Below are 22,192 nucleotides of genomic sequence, written 5' to 3'. Positions count from 1 at the left end.
ATTCACTGAAAAGTACTATAACCCGTTGTCCAGCCTGGAAAGGGAAGGCTTTGGAGAGACCTAACAATAGCTGTGAGGAGGCTTTCAAGAAGGTAGAGACAGGCTCTTCATAGTTATATACGGTGGGAAGGCAAGAGGCAATGGGCCTAAATTGAAATGAGATGTTCAGACTGGATGTAAATAAAAATTTCTTCAACACAAGGACTGTCCAGCACAGGCAGCCCACAGAAGTTGTTGTCTCTGTCTTTGGAGTCTTTCAAAAGACAACTGAACAAAGCCTATTTGGTCTAACCTCCCATCTGATACTTACTAGACCTCCTCGTACTGCTCCCAGACTAGACCTCTTCAGGGTCTTTTCAAACAGAATTATCCAAGGATACAGTATTGAAAGTGTGACTTGTCAAATGTACAAGGGGATAATCATTCCCTTTCAGCCTCTGTGCTCTTGTCCATACAGACCAGGAATACGTTGGTCAGCTTTGCTGCCAGGGCTCACTGCAGATTCATATTTAGATTGCTGTCTGCTAAAACCCCCAGGGCTTTTTCAACAGAGCAACTCCCCAGGAGTTGCCAGGAGGAGTTGCCCTAGGAGTGCCCAGCATGACCCCATCACTGCAGAGTTTTTTCTTCCCTTGTGCAGGACTTTGCATTTGTTCTTGTCAAATTTCGTAAGGTTCCTGTCATCCCATTCGTCCAGCATGTGTAGGTCCCTCTGGATGACAGTCCTGCCCTTGAGCATGTCAATTAGTCCTCCTGGTTTGTGGGTCTCATCTGCAGACCTAAGGAACGTGAACTTCTTTGTGTCCCCCTGGTTACTGGTAAATGTGTAAGGACAGGTCTCAGGATAGATCCCTGGGCAATTCTAGTTGATACCAGCATCCAGATAGAGTACAATCAATCAAACACTACTCTCTGAGCTTGACCATCTAGCAAGTTACTCACCCCTCTAGTTTCTGCCTACACAGTCTGTAATGTCACAATGTGCAAAAGCCAAGATATACTTAATATGGTCAAGTTCATTGTTCTCCTCTTGTCCATATATTCCATCAGTTTATTGTAGAGGACAGTCAGATTGATCAGGCTACATTTACCCTTGGTAAACTCGTGATGACTTCCCACTCAGCATATCTTCCTTCATGTGTCTCAAAATGTGTTCCAAGAGGACTCATCCCAACATTCTCCTAGAGGCATAAACGAGACTGAGTGAATTTGGTATTTCTGGGAGGGAGCAGTATACTGCATACTTACATTTCCTTATGAAAATAGAAAAAGTACAGAATTTACTGGGTGAAAGATGCTATATCATTATTTTTATATTCCCTTCACAAAAACCTTCATGTTGTAAGAATTGTGTAAGATAAATGATTATTTTTTTTTTTTGGTGGGGGAGAACTATACCTGCTTCTGATAACTATATATTCTAAAGCAGATTTTCAGTATATACCTCTAACTTATATCAGCTGAATTCATATAGATTAGTTTTTGATAGTTTACACCTGTGACTTTGTAGAGTCATAGAATCATAGAAAAGCTTGAGTTGGAAGGCACCTTAAGGATCTAGTTCCAACCCCTCTGCCATGGGTAGGGATGCCACCCACTAGATCAGGTTGCCCACAGAAGTCAGATTTGAAGACTGAATTCTGTTTTTTCTAAAAGTACCAAAAACTGCAGATGATTGATATTGTTGAAACTTCTCAACAGCAGATAACAAATATTGGAGACTGAGAACTGTTTTTGCTGTTAAGATTCTGGGTTTGGTCCTTTTTTTTTGTTTCAAAAATGGTAAAAAGCTTAGGGGCCCCAGTTCATAATAAAGGTATATTAAATGAGCAATCTAAAGTCATGCTTAGCAACAAAAATCATTTATTTAAATATCCAAACACAGGCCTAAGGATAGACTGTACTTTTTTTTTAATTCTGGCTGTGGATTCTAGACATCTGTTATTTGCTCTGCTGTAAGAGAATGAGCTGTTAAGCGACAAACTTTCTGTATATTTTAATCTGTTTATGGTAGGTGCTTGAATAAAGAAGGAGAGAGAGGCAACAGGCACAAACTGAAACACATGAAGTTCCAGCTGGATATAAGAAAACAATTCTTCACTGTGAGGGTGACAGAGCAGTGGCACAGGTTGCTCAAAGAGGCTGTGGAGTCTCCTCTGGAGATATTCAAAACCCACCTGGATGAGATCCTGTGCAGTATGCTCTAGGTGATCCTGCCTGTGCGTGGAGGTTGGACTAGATGGTCTCCAGAGGATCCTTCCAACCCCAGCCATTCTGTGAGACAACAGGGGTATACACAGTTTGGGTGATACACTGCTTCTAGAGCAGGACACATCTTTGCACTGAAACCAGAATAAAGCTGCTGACCTGAATGTGCTACTCCCAAACACTGTCATTAAGCTCTAGGCTGAGGAAGCTCTTAGCCATCAGCTGTATTCCATTTATCCTCCATCTTTGACATATACTCTGAACTGCATATAATACAATCCTGTTTCTAAGGCTAGCCACATCAATAGCAAACTTCCAAGTATTTTTCAATGCAAACAAAAAAGCCTAATGTTAGTGTGCCTTTAGTGTGACATTTTTCATGTTGCTCTTTCACAGCTCTGTTGTTCTGAGTTGGCTTTGACCTGTATGGGTATTACTGCTTTTACAATGCAAATTAAATATTTTAAAAAAGTGGTTATTTTTCCTATTTGAACAGAAGACCTCAAATTTAACTTCAGTGTTTTAAAGCTACAAATATCAATGGAATTGACATTCCATGCTGCATGTAAACTTGGTGGACATTTGCTATTTCAGTAAGAACTGGAGTTGTACATTATCCCAACACACGGCCAAAGATAACAGTAAAGCTCCAAGTTAAGTGTGTATAAAAAAGCTATGCTCAATATTAAAACAACAAGAATAACAACAATAAAATTGTAATAATTGTGAAATGTAATTTACCTAGTAACTTTGCTTCTAATATGACCTTATGTTATGGAGAGTGCTTGAAACCAATTTTTAAATCAGTATCATCTTTCAAAACCAGGCTCCCTTCCCCAAACCACTTAATCAATCATTTTATTGTAGGGCCTATAAAATTTTTGTGTAGTACTGAAATGATTTGTCACAATTAAGTAACTAGTCACTGCACTTCAGTGTTTTGATCTATACTTAGTAACCCAAGGCTTAAATACACTGGGACTGAATTCCTTCCCTGGGAGAAAAAGAATTTCCTGAAATCTGTTGTTTAAATGGATAACAGTATATTAAATGTGGGAGACTAGAGTCAAGTATTTGTCATGTGCTACTGATAAATTGCTGTTTGGAAATATATTTGTAAGTTTAACTACTGGATCTGAGATATAAAGGCTAATGTGTGTAATACCGTTCCTAGAATACATTTCACCAAAGTTACAGATAATTTTTTATTCTGCTTTTGTATGCATGTTAGGAGAGGTAAATAAATATTTTAATAGATTGTGGGCATATTAAGGTTAATCAAAGTTATATCACATCATAATTTTAGTTGTGAATGTATTTATTCCACTTAGTGTATGGAATAGATATATATCTATTGTATTACACAAAATAACTGTAAATTTCACTTGTACACTTGAAGCTTATGTAAATTTTCAAACTCTTTTGTTAAACACAAAGCTGGAGTGCTAATGAGTTTTAGAAACCCGCTATTACAAAACGGTTAAATGCCTTTTGCTGTGCTGTGTAGAAGCTAAGTTACAAAAAGCAATTACCATGCAGTCTGAGGAAGACACTTACATCAAGCTAGGTGAAATAAGGAATCCTCCTTTAAGGAAACAAAAATCTTTATAAGCCAAATTGAGCTGGTGATGTTTTACATGGTTATTAAAATAAAGAAGATTCCAAAAATTTCTAGCACTTGCATGTTATGTAAGAATTAAACCCTTCATATACAGATTTCTGAAAGGAAGAATGGATGCATTTAGAAAATAAACAAAAATTCCTGACCAAAAAAAAAATAATTTTCATGGTCTTATACACAGCTATTAGCAGTATGCTACATTTCATCTAGATTGCCTGAAACACTCATCAAGGCTGAAATATTTATAGTATTATATAGCAACAAAGTGAATTTAGATAGGAATTAATGGTCATTATAATTAACCAAATCATCAGGATCCCAGCTGATGTCCTGAGCCTAATCTATGAGCAGAACCCAGGACTTGGTGAAGATGGAAGTTTGGCACCGTTTGCTCTGCTTAGAAATTCACCTGTGTTTCAGAGGGATTTATTTTGGTCATGACAAGTTGCCATTGAACACGCTGGTAAGCTGTCAGTGAAAGTTTCGTCTGATCCCTTGTTTTGTGTCCTGCTAAGTGGGAGGCACTGGCAGAAAGGCATGAATTTTTATGCCATCGCTGCGCTGCTTCCTCTATTTTTCTTCTCCAAGCAAATCTGCAAATTCCTACGGGCCCTAGCTCTGGTGTTGCTACCTAGAGGGGGGGATTCCCAAACACGTGCCGGAGACCCACCCCTCGGGAGGACAGCGGTGGGGGGGGACGGGGCTGCATTTCAGTGCCGTGACATTCCTGCAGGTCCCTCAGCGGGGACGGCAAAACGGCGGCTCTGGAGGCCCCGGGACGAGGAGCCGGGCACCGGGCCGGCCTTACCGGGGGGACAGCGTCTGCAGCGGGGGGTGGGGGAGAGCATCCTCCCCCGGCCCTCTTGCACCCCTCCGGCCCCGGGCAGCTCAGTACCGCGCACCTGCGGGGGATCCCCCCCTGGGCCGCAGGTAGGCGAGGGCGGGCGGCGCGCGGGTGCGCAGCGGGGGGAGCCGCACACAAGCCCTCGGCGCCCCCGCGGCTGCGCGGCCGCTGTGCCAGCCCCGCTGCCGCGGAGCGAGCGCGGAGGGCCGCTGGCGGCGGGGGACGGGGCGGGGGAGCGGGGAAACTTTGGGTAAGTGCTAGGAGGGGGATGCGGGGATGCGGGGGAGCATCACCGGGGGATGCGGGGGATCACAGGGGGATGCGGGGGATCATCACCGGGGGATGCGGAGGGTCACCGGGGGATGCGGGAGCGCCGGCCAACAGGTACCGCAACTGCGCGGGCGCGGGAGGGGCTGCGTGTGCATGTGTATGTGTGTGTGTTTTTGTGTGTGTGTGTGTGCGTGTCGCCTGTCCCCTCCCCCGCCCGCCCTGCCAGAAAGGGGTGGGAGATTTCCCTGCCTCCCGGCCGCTTAAAACCGCGCTGCCCGGTGGTGGCTGCGCGGCCCCGGGCGGAGGGAGGCTGGCGGCATCCGCGCTGCGCCGCGGGGAGCGGGCGGGAGGGGAGGGCGGCGGCGGCGGCGGCGGCCCCGCGGGGCCGGGCAGCGCTGGGCTGCGGCAACCGGCGGGGGCGGTCTCTCGCTCGGCTGGATGGCCGGTTCTGCCGGCTGCCCAGGGCGCCGGGCTCTTTCGCATCCCGGGCTCTTTCGCATCCCTCCTCCCGCATCGCACTGCAGTAAGTTCGCCAGGCGCCGGGCGGCTGAACTGGTTGCAAACGCGGAACTGGGGAGGGAGGGAGAGGAAGAGAGAGGGGTTGTGTGTGTTAAGTTGTAGCTAAGCGGGCTATATTGAATTTGTCACGGTTCATGGCTTTGCTTCCTAGTTAATGCCAGTTTGCCTCGTTGACCTACATCACTTTGCTCAAGCGCGGTCAATGTCCTGATGCTGCCAGGGCTTTCATTGAGAGCTGCGTTCAGAAGGCTTTCATTGATGGCTAGGTTCAAACCCGGGGACTGCTGAAACATGCAGTGGGGATAAGCACAGAGCGAGTGCGTGAAACAAAAGATGCAGCTGAAAACTTGTGCCGTAAAGACTGGTGTGCGGAAACTTTCAGTGGTGATGTGATAGGCGGTCTAAGGGTCTTTTCGAGGAAGAATTAAAAATGCTGTGCAAATCGACAAACTTTTGGACGATTGAAGGCAGTTTACAGGCAGCTTATTGTTATTTCGTGTAATCCAGTGTTGTTCTGATTTATTTTCTTGAAAATAGTTTCATTTGTCATGAGTGTCTGCAATTACAATTTTCATTGTGAGTATGCCGTTTTTGAAATGGATGAAAGGCTTTCTCACAAGATTGATGTATCATAAGTATTTTTCCTTAGCTAAACGAGATTAGTGTCTTCAGTTAATTCCCGCTAAATTTTTAGAAAAGCGGTCAAATAGAAAGAAGAACTTCATTAATTTTCAGAAGCAGTTTTATCTGGTTGATGCAATTTTTGAGAGTTTATAAAACAGGCTTCTAAAATCTATCATGGAAAATAAGAGATTGCAGCAGGATGAGAAAAAACAGTAATTCTCACAGGAGAGATAGTCTTTTTAAAACGTCACTAAATGTTTTTTCTAGATCAAATGACCTCATGTAGCAAAGTTATAATTTTTCTTCTTTGCACTTGAGTGGTATAATGCTGCTGCATATATTAAAACATCATTATACATCAGAAAAAATAAAATCATAGCAAGAATCTGATATGCGTTACCAAAAGACTAGGCTTGTTCTATGCTTTATGGATAAAATGATAGGAAATACGTTCTTTGTTTCTCCCTGAAGTCATAATCCAACATTTCCGAGTGCCTGAAACATTTATCTTTCACAGAATGAAAGCAAGCATCAAGAAACATGGGGCATTAAAAAGTAATGCTTTCCTCCTGGGGTTTAAGTTATCCCATGTTCACTTGTCAAGGTGGAAGGACTTTGTTGTTTACCATGGCAGGAACATCCTAAAAGAATTATTCAGCAGTCTGAAATGGGTGCGGCATAAGATATTTTGTGTTATGGATTTGAAATATTTGGGGCCCAAATCCATTCCTCTAATTTAGAGCCCTGCAAAAAACTGAAGTTGCTGCTCTTATGCAGGTTTAGAAAAACTACACTCTTGTGTTTGTTTAGGAAGAAGAAATGTGTGTGAACTGTTGCTGACAAACTGAAATCATCTTTCTTTAAACACCTGTAGTTGTCTCAGAATAAAACACCAAAATAATATTGTTCAGTAGAAATGCATAAGTGAACAGATATTTTTGAAGAGTTTGTGCAGTTTGAAGGTAACAAAGCTAATATGTTTTGAAGAGCACTCGATATCATTTTTTTACTTATAAGGTTTCTGCATCATTTCTATTCTGGAGCAAAGTGTAATTCAGGTGACACTTCATGGGACAGGTCTAGGTGCCTCTTGCCAATGGAATGAGATCACTAGTGGAGGGATGAAAAGAATGATAAGAGGGCTTCTGTTAAAGCAGGATGTAAATACAGGACATTTGTGAGTACAGGTAGTAATAAGTCAAGGCTGGAAAACTTCAAAGTCAGTCAGCTGGATAGCTGGACTGGGCTTCTTTTGTTTGCTTCATGCTTGTGTGACAATAGCATCGAGTTCTTGTGAAAGTCATCTATAGAATGAAATGTACAGGGTTTAAGTTATGCTTTGTAATTAATTAAATAAATATCAGCAGCATATCTGGATGATATATAATGTTTCATTCTCTTTGAATTGTTGTGACTTTTATTAGTTCATCGATAAGTTAGATGTTAGACACACAATTCTAGCAAGTCTTTTAAAGGAGGTCTACAGGAAAGATGGGGAGGGAGTTTTTACCAGGGAGTGCAGTGGTAGGACAAGGGGGAATGGATATAAACTAAAAGAGGGTAGATTTAGATTAGATATTAGGAAAAAGTTCTTTACTATGAGGGTGGCGAGGCACTGGAACAGGTTGCCAAGAGAAGTTGTGGATGCCCCGTCCCTGGAAGTATCCAAGGCCAGGTTGGATGGGGCTTTGTGCAACATGGTCAGGTGAAAGATGTCCCTGCCCATGGCAGGGGGGGTGGAATTAGATGACCTTTAAGGTCCCTTCCAACCCAAACTATTTTATGATTTTATAAAATGTCAATTATTTCAGATGTTTCCTTGGTGAAAGTTAATTTTGTTGCCAAAAGCAATTTACATGATGAAAGCTGTATTCATAGTATTTCTTCTCATCTTTTGTCATGGTAAGAGATGTGGACTGCTGTGAAAAATGTGTGACAAAACATTCCCATCTGTGTGGTGATGAAGGAGTGACAGCAATCAGAAGACTGAGCAAAACAGAAAAAGCAGCTCATGCTTTGCAGTTTGGTGGCCGGGAGCAAAAGTATTTCAATTAGGCTCCACCTCTGGAAAGAAGGTACTTGGAAATACATCTATATTTATTTTAAAGTTATGATGTGAAATCTGGAAGACATCAACAGAGTGAGTGCAATGCTGTTGAAGAACAGGATGCTGGCTTCCTGAAATACATTAGTTTTAGATTCCAGCTCTCTACCTGTTGTAACTATCGAGTAAACTTTGCAACTTATTACAGGAGATGCCAGTTGAGCTTTGCATTACTCTCAAACAAAAAGTAAATAAATTGAAGGTACCAGGTATGCTTTGGATATCATTCACTTTTTTTTTTCTCCTGTGCAGAATTAGTTTGAAGTATTATTCTGTAGGAATGATAAGATTACATAGCCAATTTAATCAATAGTAGCTGGTGTAAGAGGTTAAAAAAAAAAAAAGTAAAAAATGAAAATAAAATAAGAAAATCTGTGAGAAAAATTCTGCATAAATGATTTGTGGTAAGTTTCCCATTGTCTTCTGTACCACTTACAAAATAATTAATAACAGTAATAGCAGACTTAGGACAATTATTTGTCCATAAGTGTGGTTTTTCATAACAATTTTATTAACTTTTTTTTATTTTTTTTTTTCATTTGGAGACTTGCTCTATAGCTGGACCAGCTAATTCATTGTGCTGGAGGGAAGAATAAGTGACATTGTGGGTCTCACTTAAAAGGATTAGATGTTTGTAATTGTATTTAATATGTCTATGAATGTGAAGAAAAGTTACAAACTTCAGCTCCAGTACAAATTGACTGATACCAACAGTTTGTCAACCTGACCTATCTTTCATCACACTAATGCTTTTACTATGAATAGAAATTATCTTTTACTATGAATAGGAATTTAGGCCTATTTAGCAGGTAGAGAAGCACTTTATTATTTTTTACCTATTTATTTCTAAAATCAGGATGAATAACTATCCCAAAACATCCAGTAAAACAACTTTATGCAATCTAGAACATATTTTCCTTTTTAATCGTTTCTGAAGAATTTATTTATTTATTTATTTATTTCTGAATAATGATTGCAGAAGTTTAGCCCCGAGGGAATATAGTCTTGTTTAGTTTGCCACAAATTTGAAAATGTAACAAATGTAAGTATTTTGAGGCTGTTTAATTACTTCTTGTCCAACCCCTATTAAAGGGTTTGGAATCAAAATGCCCAATTCTGACACAATTGTGCTGCCCTACACCACTGAAAAATAAAAATAAATGAATGCAAATGTACAAACACATTTGTCAGTTTAACGTTACTAATTAGGTTCTAATTGCTAGGACAGAATAATTTTTTATTTAATATTAATATTTAATATTAATATTTGTTATTTACTATAAGAAACTATGAATAAAATGACATCTAGGTACTTTTTTATTGTCTTTGAAATATTTTTATTTCCAAGAATGGAACTTCTATGTATGCTAGCAGAAATCTTTAGTTAATATAAGTAAGTTCCATGATTATTATTTTTTTTTAGTTTGATTCTCAGCTACATTTTGATTACTTAGTGTGAAATTGTGATAGTGAAAAAAAAACCTATATGTTCAGTGGGATGTCCAGTGCTCACCAGTAGTAGTAATAAGTAGTTCACTCCCTAGTCCTTACAGTACGACGAGAAGAATCCCAACAGAACTGTAGTGGAGTTCTCACAAAAGTTTATGTTGTATGGTGTGCATCAAACTATGAGTCTTCTGCTGTGAAATTTGGCTTCCCTTTCCTTTTGAGTTGTCTTTTGGGAAATAATGAGGCATTGAAATGTAGCGGTTGTTTATTTGGAGAACTGGGGAACTCGCACAGATAATGGAAACATTCCCCCCCCCCCCCCCCCCCCCCCGTCTTCTAAATTATGCTGCATAAAGGAAAAACAACTAGTCAAATTCGTTCTCCTTGGTCTAAATTTCTCTCCAGGTGGACATTTCCGATGTTTACGTTGGTTCAAATTTGAAAGAAACACAGATGATATGAAATTAACATGCTTTCTTGTCTCTTCTTCTGAAAGTAAAGGAAGCGGTGTCCTGTAAATCTGGTATGTAGAGGCTATGGGTTAGACATAAACAGTATGAACCATGGCATCCCAAGAATCAAGAGGGTTTTTTTTTGTTTTTGTTTTTTTCTCCCTGGAGTCTTTGGCCACTTTAATTGTGGATTTTCTCATGTCGCCTGAATGAATGTTTGTATTCATCCTCCAAATGGTAGGTAATATTAGGATAAGGCCAGAGAGATTTTATTTTTTTTTTAAGCAAGGAAAAATAGGGGGAGGAAGAAGAGACAAATATATGATTATAGACAGGAATAAATTAAACAAGAAAAAATAAATGTAATGGCTACTATTGCTCTTTTCTTTAATTTAATCTCCAAGGATTTTTTTTTTAACATTTGAAAGAAGCTAGCAAATTCTATACAAAAAAAAAAAAAAAAAAAGGTCAGAAATGTAAAGCTAGAAATCTCTTTCAGGTAGCTAGGATGGTGCTTCCTTATAGTCCTGGAATATTTTACTGAAGATTTTTACATTGGTAGTTTCTTCATATTTTGAATAGAATAGTTATGGTAATCTATTTATCATTAGAGTTAAGTTTTGTTAATGTTCAAAATATACATAAATGGGACTAGTCTTTCCTATGTTCAGTGTCTAAGTAATATCTGGTTACCTTCTGTCTCTCCTATTATTCCTGGTGGAAAGACAAAAGCACCTGCTGAGGAAAAGTCTAATTTTATGATAAGCATCCAATATAGGTCAGTTGAAGTACATTCTGGATGTATCCAGGTCTCTAAACTCATTATAAAGCATGCCTAGGATAGTGGTTTCACAGTTTAAGGTTTAATTTTAAGGCATCCTGCTTTGTGTGAGATAAATTGCACCCTTGGGTATCTTCTCAGCTAGAAAGAAAAACGCAAGGGAGATTTGAAATCCTAAGGATGTATCAAATCTTCTCTGTGCATTACTGAAAATAAACACAAAGTAAAATAGTCTCACAAAAAGCAGTTGCTTAGAAGGGGCTATATCCCAGAAGTTAAATATCAAAGTACATCTTTTTAACATATATTTAAGTAAAAAAGTACTTTTGAGTATTTCCATTTTTCTCTATGCCCTAAAAAGTTGTCTATAGCTTGCTTTCATCAAAAAGTCACTGTATTAATTTCTTATTGATATAAAATATTCCAATAACTTTTTTTTTTTTTTTTAATGGAAAATAAAGCTATATTGCTTCCTGAAAAGTCTTGATTTACTATGAAACTGAGAAGACTTGCTCAGGCATTTAGTTTTACTTTGCTCTGCATGTCACATAAATTGAAAAACTAATACAACAGTGACCTGGTTTATCTTCATATGCTGTTGTAAATTTTAATGGTATGGTACTTCAATGACTTCTGCTCACGAGGGACAGTGGGCCATTTTGCCTTTTGTGACTTTTAAAGTGCTTATTAAAACATCTGTGTTTAAACAGCATAATGGCTTTTGGGTCAAAGAATTCAAACCTTCTAAGCAATGTGATCTTTTATAGAACAGAAGGAGGAAACTTTGTACTGGCCCTTGCTAGGCTTAGCTCCGTTGATACAACCATTTCTTCCTAAAAGTAGAATGACTGGAGGAAGCCTGGGGAAACTTCCCAGTTTTGAAGAACGATTGCTGTTAATCACAGAAGATACTCTGATAAGAATATATGTTTACTTCCTCTTTAAATTTAAAATACTGAGTAGATGGTTTTTGTTCTTCATGGAGTAAAATACCATATTCAGTTACGATTTTTTTTTTCCTTTGTGAATTCAAAATAATGACTTTTAGAAAAGCTTTATGTTCTGTCAAAGACTGTTTCCTATAAATAATGTAGGCATCCACAAACTATAAAAAAAACTTGTGAGATTACTTGAGTGATCAAGACATTTTTCTGTCCTACATTACACAGTGTACCAGCGATTTTTACTTGTCTCTGTTGGTGCTGAGAAAAATAATCTTGATGGATGATCCAGTTCTGACTTCCAGTTGCACCTCTAATGAAGAAGAGGAAATTCAAGTCTCTAGTAAGGATTTCTGTGCATTCTTATTCAGGTTTGATGAGCCATGAGGTCAGGGTAGATCATCTGTCAATGACAGGAGAATCTGTAGAATCACACAAATGTACCCTTCCAAATAACAGTAACACATTCAGTCCTATTTCAGCACAGTTTAATGAGCAGAAAACTGTAGAGGAAACTAATAAGAATATATAAACCTGATAAAATAGTTTGTATATTTGAAGGGCACTCCTTCAGAGTTCAGTTCTGACCTTAGATTGCTTCAGAGTGCTTTTCTGTCAACTCTGGTCATTCATCGAAGCTGTTTCATTTCAGACCCTATATCATTAGCTTTCAAAATGCTCTCCAGCAAAAGGAAGATATAATCTATTATCCTTTCTGTATCCTGATATGGTGGTGTATTAAGACGGGAATTCTGAGTGATTAATCCAGGACCCTAGCTAAAAGGATAGCCACTACAAAGGGATTGAAATAATGATGTCATAATCTAGAAACCTTGAAAACTTCTGTAATTCACCCCTAATTCACCTACTATCTTCTGGTAAAATGAAATAAAAACATTTATTTACAAAATCCACACTAAACTACTGTGAAGCTTGGATTTATAAAGATGAGAATTACAGGATATAAAGACATTCTTGTTTTGTTTGTTTGTACTAAAATCAGATCTAAATCTTCTATGTATCCTGACAAGGTACAACTCCTTAGATTTGCTATGAGGTCAAGGTCTGGGTTGTCTTGCATTATTTATGTTCCTGGCCACCTTTCACTGGAGAGCATCACAAGTAGGCAAAGTTTGCCAATTCTTGTACATATTTCTTGGCATGTTTTGCAGTTTGCTCATTCAGTTTCAAATGCTTCATCCTTCCCCCTTAGAGATTGCTAATCTTTAATTTATTCAGGAAAAGTTTCAGTGCTCCTCCCCTTGTCTTGTTTACTGCTCTGGTTCTTTGGAAATGCAAATAGGTCTTTGGCAGAGCAGGTGCCATCTCTTTTAAACTATGAGTGAATTATTAACCCATGGAGGAATGAATTGCAGTTTCTCTCTAGGAGTGCTTGCATGCATATCTCAGTATGAAGATCTTCTATACTTGCTGAACTTTGTATTTTAATATTCACATGTACATTGATTACCATGCTTGTTAGTAACACATGAATTTCACAGAATCATCTAGGTTGGAAGAGACCTCCAAGATCACTGAGTCCAACCTCTGACTTAACACTAACAAGTCCTCCACTAAACCATATTTGAATACCATGTGAAGCTCGTTTTCAGATCAAAACTGATTTTCATCCTGTTCAAGCTAATGGAATCCCAGTTCCCCCTGGGGGATACATTGATGCTTAGAGAGATTCAAAACCTCAATGTACAGAACGTGCATGTCTACTTTTTCTTTAGAACATACATGTCTTGAACATTTAAAGACATTATCTACTACTTTCATTAAAAATATTTTATGGATATGCAAGGAATGGCAAGGCCGCTTAAAGATTAATTCCTTGTGCAATGCACGAAGTTAGGAGAGATTTTGAACTGTTCAGAATCAAGCAACTGAAGCCAGAACAGCTGTGATGATGTCTTTCAACCTGTGAATGCCGGAGAAGGGAAGATACTAGTTCATAGTTAAAGATGAGAGGAAAGACTGTTGTCATTGCTTCTTCAGATTTAACACAAATTTCACTGAATATTTCTTTTTAGGGTAACCTAAAGGAATTGAAGGGGAAAGAAAGAAAGACAGTTCATGTTGACATACCCGTCATGTATTGATACTTGAAATGTCCCTTAATACTCTTAAATACCTCCAAATGGATGTAAACAACACAAAGTGAAGACACGTTGCTAAGCTTTTTGTGGAGAAGAATCACGTGCAATAGACAGATTTTCCTGGAGAGTTGATGGTGTAGATTCCATTCTTTGTGTCATTTCAGTGGGATTCAGTAAATGACTACATAGACAATTAGAACTTAAAAGATTTTTTTCTTTTTTTTTTTCTATCCAGTTATTACTGGATTTCTATCCAGTTGTTTTTGAAAGTTATACATGTTACCAGTAAAACCTGTTGTTTGTATGCCCCAGTGTTTACGGGAAGCAGATACCGTATATATGGCAAGGAGACAACTGCATTACAGAGTGAGGTAAGCTGTAGATTTTTTTTTTAATTATTTTTTTTAGAGACTATTCTATCACTGTTAACTGATTTTGTCTGGACTTTTTATGTTTGGGGAATCATGTTCTGCACATTGTCCTTAAACTTTATGGCTTATTCATATCCATATCAAGTCAAGACACTACAACCAGGTCGGGTGAATGGGATCATTTTTCATCTTTCTTCTTCTTAGACGCAAAAAGATACTGGATCAGACTAGCTATCTGTCCCTAGTGTGCCGTCTTCTGACAGCAATTATCAAGGAAGTATAAGAATAGGCTAAGGACCCACAGTGTTCCTCCAGTCTCCAGCGTTCTATATACATTCATTACTTCACAGATCTCTGCCGTATCCCATTGCTTCTTTTTGAAGCTGGAAGATTTCTATTATAGTCTTTCATCCCTTATCAGCAAGTTGCTCTGTCTTTTTGTCCTTCTCTTTCTCCAGTTCTACTGTAATCAATTCAAAACTCTGTTACTGAAAATGCAAGTGTACCAGGGATCTATACAATGGAATAAATTGTTTTATTTTCTGGTCCTTTCTGAACACTTTTTTGAATGCTGCTGAGCACAAACTTGATGTTTCTGATTATACTTACAAAATTTCATTTCTGAGATATAACTCATCAGTGATGAGCTCACTGCTCATCACTTTAAGTGTACAGCTAGGATTGCACCCCTCCTCCCTGCCCCCCCCCCCCCCCCCCTTACTTTATCTATGCTGAGGCATATGAGGCAGTTCCAGCAGAAAGTGGAATCTAGCTAGCATTAGCAAGTAGCACAAGGGAGAGTTAGGCTATTAGGGGATTTAGTGTCTCTGTTATACTTAAATCCTGTTTCAACTCTCTAAATCTTTTCCTGTGTCTAGCCTTAAACACCTTATAGTATGTGTTGCGTGTTTTGAAGTGATGTATAGGATTGTCATTTATTTTACTTTGATGTGACAGCTATGTGATATTTATTGATATGAACTGAATAGAAGCAAGTAGAAGAATGTTTTGATCATCCATTGGAAATAAACGCTTTTTTTTTGGTGAGTAAAACACATAGCTAATGTAAAATTATTTAAAATATAAACTTTATAAGTAATGAAGAGCATCTCTTGTGTAAACTTATTTAAAGAATTATTAGAATTAAAAATGTTGTAAATACTCTTTTGAAATGATTAGATTTTTTTCCTTTTTTATCTTTGCTAGCCTTGCAATCATAACCTAATTAAAAAATAAATAAATAAATAAATAATTAACCTTTTGCTGTACAATACATAAATAGCTTAACTTTGTCAATTTAGAACATGGATGTATATATCTAACTAGGCATATATTTTCCACATCTTTCTGACCTCATGTTGAATATGCCAGCAAACATTCATAGTATGTTCTGGTTATGGTTAAATCAGAAGCCCTCAGAAGGTATCTATTCCAATTTAATTATTTACAAGTTTAGTTTTAAGGGGGTATTTAGAGAAACAGTTCAAGTGACTAACCCTAACTGGGATCACGTCAGTTCTGGATGAAGTCCAAACCTTGACAAAGTGTTATTTTTATCTAGATCATATGCTCAACAGAAGTGGAGTTTGTAAGTAAATGGTACTCACTCTGTTTGTGTGTGTCCACATGTATAATAACTAAATAACTGACTGTATATTGTAATATTAAAAAAAAAAATCACCATATTCACCCTCTTTTAATTGACTAATATAGCAGTGGAACATGGAACTGGAATGGATCACGTGTACCATTGTGTGTAGTCATTTACAGCCTTAGGAAACCGTGCCATAGATGCTTTATTTAGATGGGGTTCACTGATCATCAATTTTGTACACCCTTACCACAAGCCACAGAATTTCTCCCTGCAGTCTAAAAGAAAAAATAATGATTTATAAGAGAAGACCAAGACATTAGAACACTAATGTGGCAAGAAGAAAGAGAGGGTAAAAATAATAAGATATTTTTTGTTTAGAATAAAACATAATTCTTTGGTTAGGCTTGTATGCCTTTCGTGCTCATCTGTGAAGATACATAAGCAAAGCAGTTAATATCATAATTTAAGGTCTGCTATTTTAAATTGAAATATTGGAGTAGATGGGAAGAATATTATGTTTTAATTTGTAAATGCGACTATTCTTACTGGGAGTCTGTTTCCAAGAATTATACTGTGAAATTGGTGATTACACTTAGTTGAAAAAATACATTTCCCATAAATTATTCTGCATGAACTACCCATCATTTTTATTTATAAGCACTATTATTTACAAACATTATTCATAAAGTATATAGCCTTGTAGCCTTGTGTTACATCATTTCTTTAATCCTTTTAGTAGGAGTTACAGTTCTGTGATATGCTATATTAATCTAAGTGAAACATTGTCCAGTACTTCATAGGCAGTCTGAGCTAATGAGATGTACTGTACACCTAACAGGCCAGTATGAGTCTAAGAATTTACATTACAAAGGAATCCAGGCAATTTTAACTCAGCAAGGTATGTATTTAATAATAACCGCTGAAGTGTTCTGGGCTAGTAAAATTAATGAATACCAAACCCTATCAGACAATAGCATGTTATTCTATGAATCTGAACTTGCAAAGGTGAATACGATAAGGGAAGTGAATAGAAAATGAGGTAGGCTGATGATGTCTGGCTGCAGTTACTTCTCTTAAAATTTACTTATTCTGAACATATTTAGGTAGAATGGGCAATGTTTCCTATATCTCAAAGTTCTGAAGGAATAATGATGTATAGTATAAAATGGATGCATCATAACACTGACTATTCAGATGTGTCCTCCATCATTCTGGATATTATCTCAGCAAAATTTATCAAGTTTATTTTCTGTGAATTTTCCCCAAACTATTTGTGCATTATGGTTGTACTACGATCTAGATAACAGCAGATGCGCAGAAAGAACATGCAGGCACCTTCTAACCTGCTAGTACTCTGAGGGGTTTACTTTAGGATTTTGACCAAGATGAATTCATGCCTCTGGAACTGTCAGTGACTTCCACTCTGTGTGTGGAACTGCCGCTGGCATATGCAGGAGTTTCCCTTGTGTGCAGAGTGGTTGTGATATGGAGTGTCCAGGACAGGCTTCAGTGAAGTGATTGTCAGTCAGTAACATGGGAGTTGATTTTGTTGTTTGTTTGAAATGCCTTGCTGAAGTTGTAACTTCATTCATTTTGGAGAACTGAAACGGAAAGTTGTGTGAATCTGGTATCCAAATAGTTTTGTTATCTTCAGATCCTTAGGTGATTTTCCTTATAATAGGCTTGCACATTTAAAAGAAGAGGCATGTGCAGGTGTGAAGATAATGTAGGCTTTTTTGACTTTTGTACAAAAAAAGATTGTTTTTCTATCTGTTTATATCTGGAGCTTGCTATATTGGAGCACTGCTTACAACTCTACTTTCTAGGAATATGCAAAATATATACATGAATTTTTAGAGAATTAATATTTTAGTAATCAGTATTCAAATATAGCACTTTGTTCTAGATAACTGTTATTCCTCTACTCTGTTGTATGTTATTCATAAACTGGGCATTATACAATAGTTTCTTTCGCTGTTGCATTACTGCTGTAGTGGTAAGATTCTTGGTAATGCAACAACATATTAATAAAATATAGGGAAATTTTTAGTAAAGATTATCCATTTCTTATGCAACATGAAAGTGTATATTCGGTGATGCATGGAAGTAAGTCTTGTAAAATAAAAATGTTAATGGATGTAATCCTCTTCTTACCCTATTATCTTAGAGTCCTTGAAACGTGTTGCAGAACTTAAACTCACCTTGTTTTTTATAGAATTCTGGAACAAAATTCTCTTGCATTTTCTAAACCTTACAACCAAAAGCACAGCTATGAAAAATTCCAGTCATGTCTTTCTTACAGCTGTTGTCTTACAACCTCTTGACTGCTGCTGCAGCCTTTTTGTTTGTTTGTTTTAAATCTCTGCTGATGCCTCCTCACTTTCAATGTCATTGGACTGTTCCTGCTGAGTCTGTTCTACTGGGTGTTGATAATGCAGTCCAGGGATCAAGAGTCCAGAAGTTGGAACTCTTGGGGTTGATCTCTATCTCTGATAGGAGTTACCACAGCCAGTGGTAACTGCAGTGGAAGCAACTGCAGCAGGGGTAACTGGATGATTAGAAAGCCTGTCTTTTTCCTTCTTTTCTGAAGAAGTGGGGAATTGGTGTGTATAGCAAGTGAAGGAAAAAAAAAAAAAAGTAAAATCTCTACTTTCCTAATTGAATACTTAATGGTCTTAAAGAGAGGGTAGAGGCTTCCCCTTCATCATGATAGGAACAGTCATACTTGATTTGCTTGCATATTTCACACTGTTTTGAGTGCATTTCTGTTTCAAAGTATTTACATTTCTACTTGGAATTATTACAGCAGATAGTGGTATGCAAAAAGTCGATCTCTACTTGTGTTTACCAAGTATTAGGGTTAAAATCTCACCATTGTTTAACAGTGAGCAAGTTCTAGGCAAGGATGCTCAGAGTTGAGTGATTCTTTGCTTTTTAAATGAAGACGTAAACTATTATTCTGTGGAAATTACAATCTGTGAGGATTGCTTCTTCAGAGAGACAGTGCTACTGCTAAAGATGGTTTGTGAGAGCAGACAACAGATTGACTGCCAGAGCAAAGCAGCAGAAAAAGTTGGTCGGATTAAGCCACACACAATCAAATAAAATCTGTCACTGTTTTTTTTTTTCCTCCTTCTCCTCATGTGAGAGATGCTTAGGATCATTTTCCTGGTAGGTACAAGAACAGAGGGAATTAGTTCTGTGGGTTTGAGACATCATGGAAATGCTGTAAATTTTTTGAGAAGCTGTTGACCTGAATAGAAGTCCTGTGACCACATCCTGTGTAAACAGAGCATTTGCTGCTTGGTCCTCTTGTGCTGCAGAGGCAAAAAACAGAAGGAGGAGAAGGACCAAAAAAGGAAGAGAAGGACCAAGATTCAAGGTGGGCATGTTCCTCCCCAAGGCTGACAGGAGCCAAGACTGCTCACAGTCTGCACGTGAGGCAATGTGCTGTAGTTATGGAAAGGGTAGAGCAAGGAGACTTTTTGTTTGAGGGAATAAACTAAGGACTTGGTAAATTCAAGGAGGAACAAACAAAACGCTGTGGTGAGTGCTTGAGAAGTGTAAGAGATATGTCTTCATGTTGGTGTTGGAATGGCCGTGAATTTATATCACAGAATTTTTTATGGTATCTTGCATGTTACTGTTTTACTATTTATATTTCAGTTTGGACCTATACTGACAGTTGTCATCTGCATGGCTAAAGTATTTCTAAATATGAAAAAAGATGCTACCTACTTCATTGGTATAAAACAAAGTAAAAAGTGTGTTGCAAAACCTGTTAAATCTATGTATGATGCATAGAGGGTGGGCATTGGATTAAATATGCCCTTTATGTATTTTTACAATAACTATCTATAAAATCAAAGCAACTTATGGAAATGGTGAATTTGAAAACTGAAGTTTTGTTATAATGCTTTCATTGTCAACTGGCTATGTTACTTCTGTCTGTCTGGATGACCGTGCAAAAGGATATGGTTCCTTTGAACTAGACTGTAGGACAAATAATACTATTGTTCTAAGACCATTGGTAATGCTATGAAAACACTGGAATTCCTAAACAATAACTGTTTAATGAAGCTAAGGGAAGCTTTTGTCATAGTTATGTCAGACATGAGATAATTTGAAGTTGTACTGATACAGAAGGGTATTATTCTTTTGAAAGGTATTTCATTTGACTTCACCAGGGGACTTCTGTGTATGTTTCTCTGTTTATACTGTAAAATAATAGTTCTGGTGGAGTGTGAATAAGGATAGTATGCCTCTTAATAGAAAATATTTGTTTTGGTCTTAAATCAGAACTTTATGATTACTTTGGTATTTTACAGAGATCTCATTATCTTAAGTAAGCAAGCAGAAAGTTGTGGTGATTTCATGGCATTAAAGTTTAGAGCTGCGTTTTGTGTCAGAGAAGTATTTTTAACAGAGAGTAAGCAGTAACAAGACATGAAAATATTTCCTTCCTTTTGTGATGTTCTGTAGAGCAGATGAAGTGCATCAAAGGTAACCTGCTGAGGTCCTTCCCGTGGCTGTGGCACCAGCACTGTTTGCCATGTATCTATCCCATGTAAGGACTGAGGTGTCACTGGTCAAACGTGAGGGTAATGTTAGACTGTCAGAACCCATTTTTTTTAGGTCTGTGTTCCCATGCATGTTTGTTTGCCAGTATTGATACTGCTGTTGGCTGCTTATCTGCCGCCATGAATGTATGAATACCTGTGATATGGTGCCATCACTGATGGAGGCGTGAGAGGAAGGGAAGGGAGCTAGCAGGACTCATCTCCTGGAACAGCTGGGACTCCCCATGTGGCCATGGGCATCCTTGTCTGACTCTGAGGCCATGGTTCCATGCGTACCTGTCAGTCTATCTACCATGTTCATTTCAGTGAGGAAAAAAAAGAAGGATAAGGGGATACCTTACTGGTAAGGCTACAGCTTGCTAAGTGTTGCAAAATCTTTTTACTCAAGGGTATTAAAGCTAGGTAAAAAGTACTCTGGGACATGTTGTTCCATTTATTTTTTTAAGACTGTTCTCCATAAAGTCCCTGGAGAGTTCTTCTTAAAACAGATGGCACAATGTGGGCCATTGTAATGCAATTTTCATTGTAAAATGTTATGTCCCAGGGCAAATTTACCACAAATGGAGCAATCGTGATGTTCCATAAAATAGAAGACATGTGTTTTTGCAAATTTTGATATATCTAAAAAATATGCATAACTCCCCCCACTTTGCCAAAAAAGCAAAGCTTCCTATTTTAAAACAAGTATTTTGGGGCTTTTAGAGTATTTGGAGACTGTTGTTATTGCATTAACTGCTTCGAGTATTCAGGAAAACTTTGTACATCTGTAACTGTAAACATCAATAAAGAGAGTGTTATCTGGAATTAGCAAGATGATGTTAGATCTCCCTTTGAAATTTCTGGCAGGAAAATATGTATTTTGTGTTAGCCTTCAAAGTTTCAGTAAATAATACGAGTATGTATAAACTTTATGTCTAAACTTTAAGGCCATAAAATAATTGAATATTGTATAGATATCACAATGGAGATACTTACACTGATTACTTGTGAACCAGAAAGATGACTTGTGTATCTTTATTAGTCATCTGTATCAAATAATGTTCTGTATAATTATCCTGAAGAAAAGTGAAAATAGGGAACAAAATTTTCTCATATTATTAACAACAGGATACTTTTGCAATGGATTTCATAGGTATATTAATTCTATGTTTTTCTTTCTTTTGGGATGCCAAAAGAAATAGCTTTCTTATTTTAGTCATGCCAATTTAAGGCATGTAAGCTAAATCTAGTTTGGTGCCTGGGAACCTTAAAGAGTGGAAGCTACTAATAAACATTAGAGATCTCTAATAATATCTTGCTTAATAATTTGTTTTGCATATCTGAGAAGGCCAAAATCTGTGAGAGTCTAAGTGCAGAAAATTCTCATGTGGTTCTGAAAACACAGTGTTTAGCATCTTGCAGTTTGTATTCCAGGTAGCTGTAGAATTATTATTATTATTATTATTTCATCTTATTTTATTTTTCCTTTACCCTGCTTAAGGTGTATGCCAGAGACGAACGACAGAAAATTAAGACCCAGGACTAGGTGATGTGTATTGGATTTGTACCATAAGGCAGATTGCTCAGATTCTCTGTCTTCCTTTTATTTAGGGTGTTTTTAATGGGACAAATAGGTTGGTACATTAGGAGCTTGTCTGGTCTTTTGATTGTAGACTCAGGGTCTACTCAGGTTCCCAGCATCATATTGGATAGAGCTTGGGCTTCAGTTTAGCTCAGCTCTGTGGAAGAGGAC

At 37.9% G+C, this 22,192-nt stretch overlaps 1 protein-coding gene across 17 annotated transcripts in view; it reads left to right on the top strand.

Moving 5' to 3' along the window:
• The window catches only part of DGKB (diacylglycerol kinase beta), a 402,831-nt gene that overhangs the window by 38,496 nt on the left and 342,143 nt on the right, over positions 1 to 22,192 (top strand). For 12 of the 17 annotated variants that reach the window (XM_066991767.1, XM_066991771.1, XM_066991770.1 and 9 more), the window contains exon 4: positions 7,994 to 8,161. The exons of 1 other annotated variant lie outside the window; for it this stretch is intronic. The gene's annotated coding sequence lies outside the window, so the exon portion shown is untranslated. Of the gene's footprint in view, positions 1 to 4,475; positions 4,760 to 5,307; positions 5,467 to 7,993; positions 8,162 to 22,192 lie in introns of those variants that run through there. 4 more of the 17 variants (XM_048068254.2, XM_013183480.3, XM_048068256.2 and 1 more) reach the window with 4 other exon arrangements.

Source organism: Anser cygnoides, chromosome 2, assembly GCF_040182565.1.
Source record: "Anser cygnoides isolate HZ-2024a breed goose chromosome 2, Taihu_goose_T2T_genome, whole genome shotgun sequence".
In the NCBI taxonomy this organism is placed as follows: domain Eukaryota; kingdom Metazoa; phylum Chordata; class Aves; order Anseriformes; family Anatidae; genus Anser; species Anser cygnoides.
This window is presented reverse-complemented; position numbering and strand designations above follow the sequence as displayed.